Here is a 9,841-nt window from a genome sequence, read left to right as displayed (position 1 = left end):
CAGCCGCTCCCCATCAGACTTGTGCTCCAGGCCCTTCACCAGCTTCGTTGCCCTTCTCTGGACACGCTCCAGCACCTCCATGTCCTTCTTGTAGTGAAGGGCCCAAAACTGAACACAGGATTCGAGGTGCAGCCTCACCAGTGCCGAGTACAGGGGCACGATCACCTCCCTCCTCCTGCTGGCCACACTAGTTCTGATACGGGCCAGGATGCCGTTGGCCTCCTTGGCCACCTGAGCACACTGCCGGCTCATGTTCAGCCGCTGTCGACCAGCACCCCCAGGTCCTTTTCCTCCGGGCAGCTTTCCAGCCACTCTTCCCCAAGCCTGTAGCGTTGCCTGGGGTTGTTGTGGCCGAAGTGCAGGACCCGGCACTTGGCCTTGTTGAACCTCATACATTGGCCTCGGCCATCGACCCAGCCTGTCCAGGTCCCTCTGCAGAGCCTTCCTACCCTCCAGCAGATCAACACTCCTGCCCAGCTTGATGTCATCTGCAAACTTACTGAGGGAGCACTCGATCCCCTCGTCCAGATCATTGATAAAGATATTGAACAGGACCGGCCCCAGCACTGAGCCCTGGGGAACACCGCTCGTGACCGGCCGCCAACTGGATTTAACTCCGTTGACCACAACTCTCTGGGCTCGGCCAGTTTTTTACCCAGCGAAGAGTGTACCTGTCTAGGCCGTGAGCCGCCAGCTTCTCTAGGAGAATGCCGTGGGAGACAGTGTCAAAAGCTTTACTGAAGTCCAGGTAGACCACATCCACAGCCTTTCCCTCATCCACTAGTGGGTCACCTGGTCATAGAAGGAGATCAGGTTGGTCAAGCAGGACCTGCCTTTCATGAACCCGTGCTGGCTGGGCCTGATCCCCTGGTTGTCCCGCACATGCCTTGTGAGCGCCCTCAAAATGAACCACTCCATGATCTTCCCCAGCACCAAGGTCAGGCTGACCGGCCTGTAGTTCCCCGGATCCTCCTTCCAGCCCTTCTTGGAGATGGGCATCACATTGGCAAGCCTCCAGTCGTCCGGGACCTCCCCTGTTAACCAGGACTGCTGGCAAATGATTGTATGATGTACTGCATTGTATTGTATTGTGTGGTATGTATTGTATGGTACGCTACGTATTGTGTGCTACATATGGTATGGTGTGTATCGTATGGTATGTATTGTATGGCATGGTATGGTATTATATAACACCGTATTGTATGCATTGTATGGTATGGTATGTATTGTATTGTATGTACTGCATTTTGTATTGTATTGTATGTAATGTACTTTGTATTGTTTGTACTGCATTGTGTGTATTGTGTTTTTTATTGTATTTTGTGTACTTTATGTGTTGTATGTATTGCATATGTTGTGTTTTATTGTGTGGTATTTATTGTATTGTCTGTATTCTGTTGTATTGTTTGTATTTTTTATTGCTTGTCTTGTAGTGTGTTCTATTTTGTATTGTATTCTATTTTGTATTGTATTTATAGTATTGTATGTGTTTTATTGTATTTTGTATTATGTATTGTATTTTGTATTGATTTGTGTAGTGTATTCTATGTATTGTATTGTATTCTGCATTGTATTGTATGTATTGCATAGTATTGTATGTATTATATTGTATGTAGGTAGACTATGTAGTGTACTGTAGGTATTGTGTTGTATTTTGCATTGTGTTGTATGTATTGTATTGCAGGTATTGTATGATATGGTATGTATTGTCTGGTATGTATTGTATTGTCTGGTATGTATTGTATTTTGTATTGTATTGTATTTTGTGTTGTATGTGTTTTTTCATATTGTATGTGTTGTTTTGTATTGTATGGTTTGGTATTTATTGTATTGTATTTATTGTGTTGTCTCTTGTATTTTGTGTTCTATTGTGTCTAGTAATTTATTGTGCATTGTCTGTATTGTCTGTATTGCCTGTATAATATGCAGTGTATTGTATTCTGTATTGCAAGGTATGTATTCTATTTTCTATTGCATTGTATTGCCTTGTTTGTATTGTGTATATTATTGTATGTATTGTAATGTATTTTGTATTGCATTTTATGTATTGTATTGTGTGGTATGTATTGTATTCATTTTTTATTGTATTGTACGTATTGTAATTCGTATGTATTGTATTGTATCGTATGTATTGTATGGTATGGTATTGTATGTATTGTATGTTTTGTTCTATTGTATGGTATGGTATTTATTGTGTTGTATGAATTCTATTGTATTTTTTTGCATGGTATTTTGATTTTTACTATAGAGTATGTCACGTATTGTATGGCATTGTATGGTGTGTATTCTATGGTATGTATTGCATGGTATGTATTGTATTGTAGGTATTGAAGGTATTGCGGGTATGGTAGGTATGGTAGGGTATGGTATTGTATTGTATGTATTGTTTGGTAAGTACTGCATTGTATGTATTGTATTGTATTGTACTGTAGTTTTTCCTGCACTGTAGTTTCTTTTGTACTGTGTATTGTATTTTGTATTGTATTGTGTATTGTCTGTATTGTACGGTATGGTATTTATTTTATTAGATGTATTGTATTGTATGCATCCTATTGTATTGTATACTGCATGGATTGTCTGGTATGACATTTATTGCAAATACCGTGTTGTATATATCGCATTGTATGTATTGTATTTGCATTTTATTGTATTTATTGTATTTTTTTATTGTTCTGTATTCTGTTTGGGTTTTTTTATTGTACTTTGTATTGTATTGTATGTATTGTATTTTATGTATAGTGGTTTATGTATTGTATGGTATGGTATTTATTGTATTATATGTATTGTGTTGTATGGTATTGTATAGTTTGTAATGTATTTGGTATTGCAATGTATTTTGTATTGTATTTTGTATTTTATGGTTTGTATTATATGCTTTCATAAGTATCGTGTAGTATGTATCCTATTGTATATATTGTATTTTGTCTTGCATTTTCTTGTATGTATCGCATGTGTTGTGTTTTATTGAATGGTATGGTATTTATTTTATGTATTATATCATATGTATTGAATTGTATGGGAAAGTATTTATTAATTGTATGTATTGTATTGTATGTATTGTATTTTATGCATGGTATGTATTGTAGGGTAAGGTATGTTTTGTATGGTACTGTATGTATAGTATTGTGTCGTATTGTATGTATTGTATTGTATGTATTGTATGTATAGTTTTGCTTTAATGTGTGTCATGGATGGTATGGTATTTATTATATTTTATGTACTGCATTGTGTTGTATTTTGTTGTATTCTGTGTGGTTTATTATATGTGTTGTATTTTGTATTGTGTTGTATGGTATGTGTTTTATTGTATTTTGTTTTGTATTTCGTTTTTTACTGCATTGTATGTATTGTATTCTCTATATTGTGTTGTATGTATTGTATTGTAGTTATGGTAGGGATGGTAGGGTATGGTATTGTATGGTATGGTCTGGTATGGTGTGGTATGGCATGGTATGGCATGGCATGGCATGGCATGGTATGGCATGGTATTGCTTGGTATGTATTGTCTGTGTTGCGTTGTGTTGTATGGTATGGTATTTATTGTATTCCATATATTGTATTTTTTATTATAATTATTTATTGTATTGTGCTATAGTTTCTTTTGTACTGTGGATTGTATTTTGTATTGTATTGTGTATGTTATGTATTTTATTGTATGGTATGGTATTTATTATATTGTATGTATCATAGTGTATGTATCATATTGTATGTATTTTATTGTATTTCCTATTGTAATGTAGGTATTGTATTTTGTATTATATTGTATTGTTTGTATTGTATGGATTGTATCGTATGTTTTCGTATGTATGGTGTGGTATGTGTTGTATTTTATTGTATTTTATGGTATATATTCCATTGTATGTATTGTATTTTATGTAGGGTATGTATTGTATGGTAAGGTATGGGTTGTATGGTATTGTATGTAGGAGAGGGGGGGCCAGCAAAACCGCTACCATGGACTTCCGGCGGGCGGACTTTGGCCTGCTCAGGACACTGGTCGAGAGGGTCCCTTGGGAGACAGTCCTGAAGGGCAAAGGGGTCCGGGAAGGCTGGACGTTCTTCAAGAAGGAAGTCTCAAAGGCGCAGGAGCGGGCTGTCCCCATGTGCCGTAAGAAGAACGGGCGGGGAGGACAACCGGCCTGGCTGAACGGGGAGCTCTGGCGGGGACTCAGGAAAAAAAGGGGAGTTTATCACCTTTGGAAGAAGGGGCAGGCAACTCAAGAAGAGTACAGGGATCTCGTTAGGTCGTGCAGAGAGAAAATGAGAAAGGCAAAAGCCCAGCTAGAACGCAATCTGGCCACTGTCGTAAGAGACAACAAAAAATGTTTTTACAAATATATTAAAGACAAAAAGAAAGCCAAGGAGAATCTCCATGCTTTATTGGATGCAGGGGGGAACAGTGCCACCGAGGACGAGGAAAAGGCTGAGGTACTTAATGCCTTCTTTGCCTCAGTCTTAAATAGTCAGACCAGTTATCCTCAGGGTATTCCCTCTCGTCACAGGGAACCGCTATGAACTCAAGAGCTTCAATCAGACAACAGCTCGTAATGGCTTACTTCTGCAAGTAAGAAACTCGTAGAATCTTTTCCTAAGCCACGTATTTACCTACCCCTTGCTTCTTCCTGCTGAAAAAGTGCAGTCCTGCAAAACGTCTTTTATTACAAAAAAGTTTAAAAATCACGGTCGCTAGGAGATGCTTCCAAATGCAAACAGAACCAATGCACCCCCATTTCCCGCAGCAGAACACAACACATTCCTGCCAAGGGCACAGGACAGGAACCCCGCGATGCTGCAGCCGTTCCTCTACAGGTTCAGAGGCTGACCCAGCTTCCCAGTCTCTGCTTCGGGAACAGCAGCCTTGGGCTCCCGGACCACAGCTGCTAAGGAGCAAGGCAGCTCGTGGTGAAGGTCCGACAGCTCCTGCCTGGTCTTTGCACAGCAGTCTTGGGCCAGCTGCGTCCGCACAAGGGACACCTGAAGGAGGCAAAAGGCTGAGCTCAGACACGCCCGCGCTGTGAGGACCATCCGTAGCTCCACAGTACCGGCTGCCGGGGAAGACGCACCCTCGAACTCCAGCCCTTGCAGACGCTTTGTCCCTGGGAGATAGTGTAGTTCTACGTATGAGCATGGACTGAATTTGTTGATTTGTATCACTCAGATTTAACTTTTCTGTTCTTGAAATTGAAAGGTAAGCTAAGCCAAGAGCTGAACAATCACTAGGTACGAGAGTTTCTCCCGTTGTCACGGGAATGTGGTGATAGTGTTCTTACTATTGTGTCACTTAGCAGCCTTTCTGTATTCAGAGGTTGTGGCATTACAAATTTAATGTCTGGGGACAAAACCAGCTTTTCTGTATCTAATTCTCTGTTAACACCTGGCCTCCTGCTTTACTTGCATTGCCAATCTCTGCCTGAACCGGTTGCTCTGACTCCTTATATAATCAATGGAGAGGAAGAGAAACGTGTAGGGAGCAAACCGTCTCGCCTAGAAGGGGCGTTTTAAAAGAGATCAGATGCATTGCATGCAACAAGCAATTTCTTCTGCAGCCTGGAAAAAGCACAGGGCTAGTTCAGTTTCCATCACCCATGTTGCAAGTTAGATCAGAAGTATCCACCTGTCTTCATTAAACCCGGTGATTATCAGTTTCTGTTAGTAACACTGACGTTCAGTCAGTTATTTAAATGGCAACTGTAGCAGTATTGACCTTAAATTTAGTAAAGCATACCCAAATTTTATGGCGTAGTATCTGGAGGCTTTTCCTAATCATAGTTACATTAAAAGAGATAATAGCTTCGCGATTTCCAGGATAGGTTGCATTCTGTGCTTGGCTGTTGTCTTACTCATTTCCATTGAATGGCAATAAGTGACTGAACTCTTTATTGGTGGTTCTTATAGTTTCCTTCCTTTTAATGTGGACAGAGTTTTCCGATTTGATTTATCATATCTGCATGCAAGTTGAGGACCGTGTTAACAGCAAGAAAACCTGGATTTCCAGGATAGTTGCATTCTGTGCTTCGCTGACATCTTGTTAATTTCCATTGAATGGCAATAAGTGACTGAACTCTTTATTGGTGGTTCTTATCGTTTCCTTCCTTTTAACGTGGACAGAGTTTTCCAATTTCACGTATCATATCTGCATGCAAGTTGAGGACCGTGTTAACAGCAAGAAACCCTGCATGCAGAGTTTTATGTACTGCAGTTTCTTTATAGTATCTAAACTGTGTGCATTACCTCTGGATGCTGTCTCTGAGACAACTCAACAGGCAGCTGCTGATTACATTTAAAAAGCTGTTCCTGGTTGCTGCACCTTGAAAGACTCCATGTGTTGAACAGGTGTACTTGTTCAAATGGTGGGAATCATGGCTTTGACAAAGCATAGCAATTACTAAGCTGTATTTTTCCTGACGCTATCTTTTAGTGTAATTACAAGATGAAAAGCCATACCGCTTTTTAAACAATGAATTCTGAAGTGCACTTTTAACTACTTTGAATGTTGTAAGCTTTAGAAAGTCTCGCACAGTTGTTTAATAATGGGTAAGGGTTTATTTGCTTGATCGTAACTACCATAAAGTGTTTGATTAAGGAAGTAAGGTTAATGATTGATTTTTATGCATATTTCATACTTTCTAATTAAAATATCTTTTTTCTGTGGCTAATACAAAATACAGACATCTTTAATACTCACTTCCATCCGCCTGTTATACCTCCCCATCTCACCAAACAAGGCCCTGATAACGTTTTATCCCCTCAGCAGTGTCTGACTATGTACCTTATCACCTTCCCCAGCATTAGTTATCCAAGGAGCCACCTCTTCAAGGCTGATAGAGGGTAGTGCAGCAGCGCCTAGATAGTGAGCCCTTGAGGGCTTTTGTAACCCAGGAGACTTGGTCCTGTCCTTCAGGATTTGCGAGTTGAAACAGCCTGATTTTAAGGGGTCCTCCTATTATAAGAGCCAATGGTTTTGAAAATTGTAGGCACAAAGTTCCTTGGCTCACTTATTCCTAACCCCAAAATTTGCAGACCTTTGATATTTGTTTTGGTTCCTGACAAAACAAAAGTCCTGTTTGAGTTTTCTGTAGGCATCTGCTGCCCTTTGGCGGGTTTCAGCTGTCACCAGCTCTCGTCTCTGTTACAAGTCCCTCTTCAGTCTTCTGCACATAAGAACATAAACCTCCATGAGTTCATGCCCCAGCCGTACTGCGGCTGCACACACTGTTCAGTCACGAAGAAGGTAGAAATTCCCTGGAGATTTCTAGCGAGCAGTGATTAACCTGTGTGCCTTGTCAGCATTGTCATCCTGGAGGACTGGGTGTCAATCTTCCACTCGGGAGACTCCCACTCCCATCTTGTTTCACAGCAATATATAACCGTGTTCCCTACATGTCTTGGGACGGGATTATGCATTATGCACTGTTGACTGTGGTTGACTGCTATTTAAAATTTTTTTGTGTAACAGGTCCTGTATCAGTTGGAATTTACTGACTGGGTCTACTTTAGACAATGTTTTAACAAAGCCTTTATGCAAGTAACATCTGATCAGTGCTCCAGCAAGGCTTACAGATAGCCTTTCTGTATGGAGGGTGTTCTTGAGATGACAAATGGTACTCTGCTTCTTGGTCTTACTTCACACCTCAACAGGCTCTGTGCGTACCATTTCAGGTGGGCTTTGGGTGCAGGATGTGCAGCTTCCGACACGAAATCATTGCCTTCGTGTGTAGAACAGTTACTTGTGCGTAGAACAAAACCAGAGTACAAGGTAGCGTTTCTAGATGTGCCTCTTCACTTTGAATCCTCTTTTGTCTTAGAGCTGGGGAAAGAAGAAGACAAAGTGTTGGATCCAAATTCTTTGGATGCCAGTCGCTGCGAGAGCTGTTACGGGGCAGAGTCAGGGGGCATTCGGTAGCCTTTACACCTTTTTGTATCTTTTTAGCACTTGAATTAATAACAATTGTGTTGCATGCACGTTTTTTTTTTCAAAATGTCTGTGAAGGTCTGTGCAATGAAATCCTCCTGGGCACATGTTCAGAGAATGATGAGAACTGTTATGCTTTTGGTATGCCTTTGGAAGCTGCACTCGTGCCTGTTAAGAACGTGCAGAGTTAGGTTGTCTAGTTTGTCTACACGCCTGTTTAAGGGCAGTGCAAATTGCACTACCTTTGCAGCAGCACAAAGATCGTATCTCAGCAAACGGAATCTTCTCTGGGGTTATGTGGTGTCCAGAGGGGAGCTGTGTAAATTGTTTCCTTGTTACGTGAGCTGTCTTGGAATAAAACCTGGTTACGGCTTTGCCTTCTGACTTCTGCTGAAGGCTTTGCATCCTTACGGGGGCAAAGACCAGACAGTTATCGCTCACACAGACAACGGGTGTCATTTGGTGCTTCTCATTCCTCCTACCTGCAAATTCCTGTAAGAATGGATCCATGATAATCCATAGGTTCTGGACTATCCTTCGCTATTATTGTCTCTGAAGTAACTTGGTTTGTCCCATCTGTCAGGTTGTGTCTTTCCCCAGAGATGTTTCCATCCTGAGGGATTCGTGATTCTAGCCTTCAACTTTTTCTTTGGCCCAGCAAAACATGGAACCAAGAAAGAAAACTATTTTTTCCAGTGACCAAGATGTTATCCAGAAGTAGAAAAGTAATGAAGGAAGTTTGCCATTAACCCTCCCTCCAGCGTTGACAGTCTTGCCCTAAAAACAGAGGAAAGGAGGAATAGAAACAGGTAGATGATTTGTTCACACGGGGAATTTCCAAACTGCTCAGAACTGTGGGACACTGATGTTGGTTTTGTCGTAAATTTCTTTGCCAAGGAGTGACTTGGCTGTCTAAGTGTACTGGCAAAGCTCTCTTCAGACTTAAGCACTGCATTAAAACAGCTTGCATCCTCATGTCAAAATCTCAAAAAGTACATCAAGAAGCTCGAGCTCCTTCAGGAGCATTAGGCCAACTTTCAAGGTCCAGTCCCTGATGTTTGCTTTATTGCTTTGTTGAAGAAAAATCCACCAAGGATTCATGTCCTGATCTGGAGCATCTCTTTATAGCAATAAAGATGGTAAGATGGTGCTTGTGCTTTTGCAGGTGTTGTAATACTTGTGATGATGTCAGAGAAGCATACAGACAGCGCGGCTGGGCCTTCAAGAAGCTGGATACCATAGAGCAGTGCAAGAGGGAAGGGTTTAGCCAGAAAATGCAGGAGCATAAGAACGAGGGCTGCCAAGTGTATGGTTTCCTAGAGGTCAACAAGGTGAGAGATGGGTTTTGCTGTGAACCTGCTGCATGATGGTGATGACTGTGAAAAGGCAGAGTTGGGGCGTTCCTCTCCTTTTGCAGCTTTAGGTGTTCACGGGACTGTAATATAATAACCCCTGGGCTCAGCAAGGTACTTGTGCCCGTAAAGGGGTTGTCCCAATCCAATGTCGGGGGAGGTTTCGATATGATCCCAAGAGCGAGATTAAGACAGAAACGAGGTCAAATGCTGTATGTCCTAAACAACTTTTATTATCAAAAGTAAAAGTTAGTAGCGATAGGATAGATCAGAACAAAGATAGAAATCAAGCAAGCATTCGGGATAGAGTTGCAAGAGTAGTCACCACCATGGATCCGAAACGTCTCGGGAGTTCAAGTCTTTCGGTGTTTCGGCGGTGGGCGGTCGCAGCAGGGTCGGCAGCGGGCGATCGCTCCGGGGTCAGCAGTGGGCGATCCACTCGGGCTAGTCTTGTCAGTCCCTTTTATTCAAGGGCTGCAGTTTCCATGGCAACGGCACGTTGCTACATTCCTGTGCAACACGGAGTCTTGCACATAGCGCAGCCCCTGCAAACCGGAGGCCTCCGTGGCCTTGCAGC

The 9,841-nt window shown here is 41.7% G+C and overlaps 1 long non-coding RNA gene across 1 annotated transcript; it reads left to right on the top strand.

Annotated features, from left to right (window-relative positions):
- The first annotated feature begins 5,104 nt into the window (after positions 1-5,104).
- On the top strand, positions 5,105-9,399 carry LOC142093074 (uncharacterized). Its single transcript, XR_012677298.1, has 3 exons — positions 5,105-5,188; positions 8,496-8,721; positions 9,078-9,399. It is a non-coding gene; the product is annotated as an uncharacterized LOC142093074 (long non-coding RNA).
- The last annotated feature ends 442 nt before the right edge of the window (positions 9,400-9,841 follow it).

Source organism: Calonectris borealis, chromosome 26, assembly GCF_964195595.1.
Source record: "Calonectris borealis chromosome 26, bCalBor7.hap1.2, whole genome shotgun sequence".
NCBI lineage: Eukaryota > Metazoa > Chordata > Aves > Procellariiformes > Procellariidae > Calonectris > Calonectris borealis.
The sequence above is the reverse complement of the archived record's forward strand: the minus strand, read 5'-3'. Positions and strand labels throughout refer to the sequence as shown.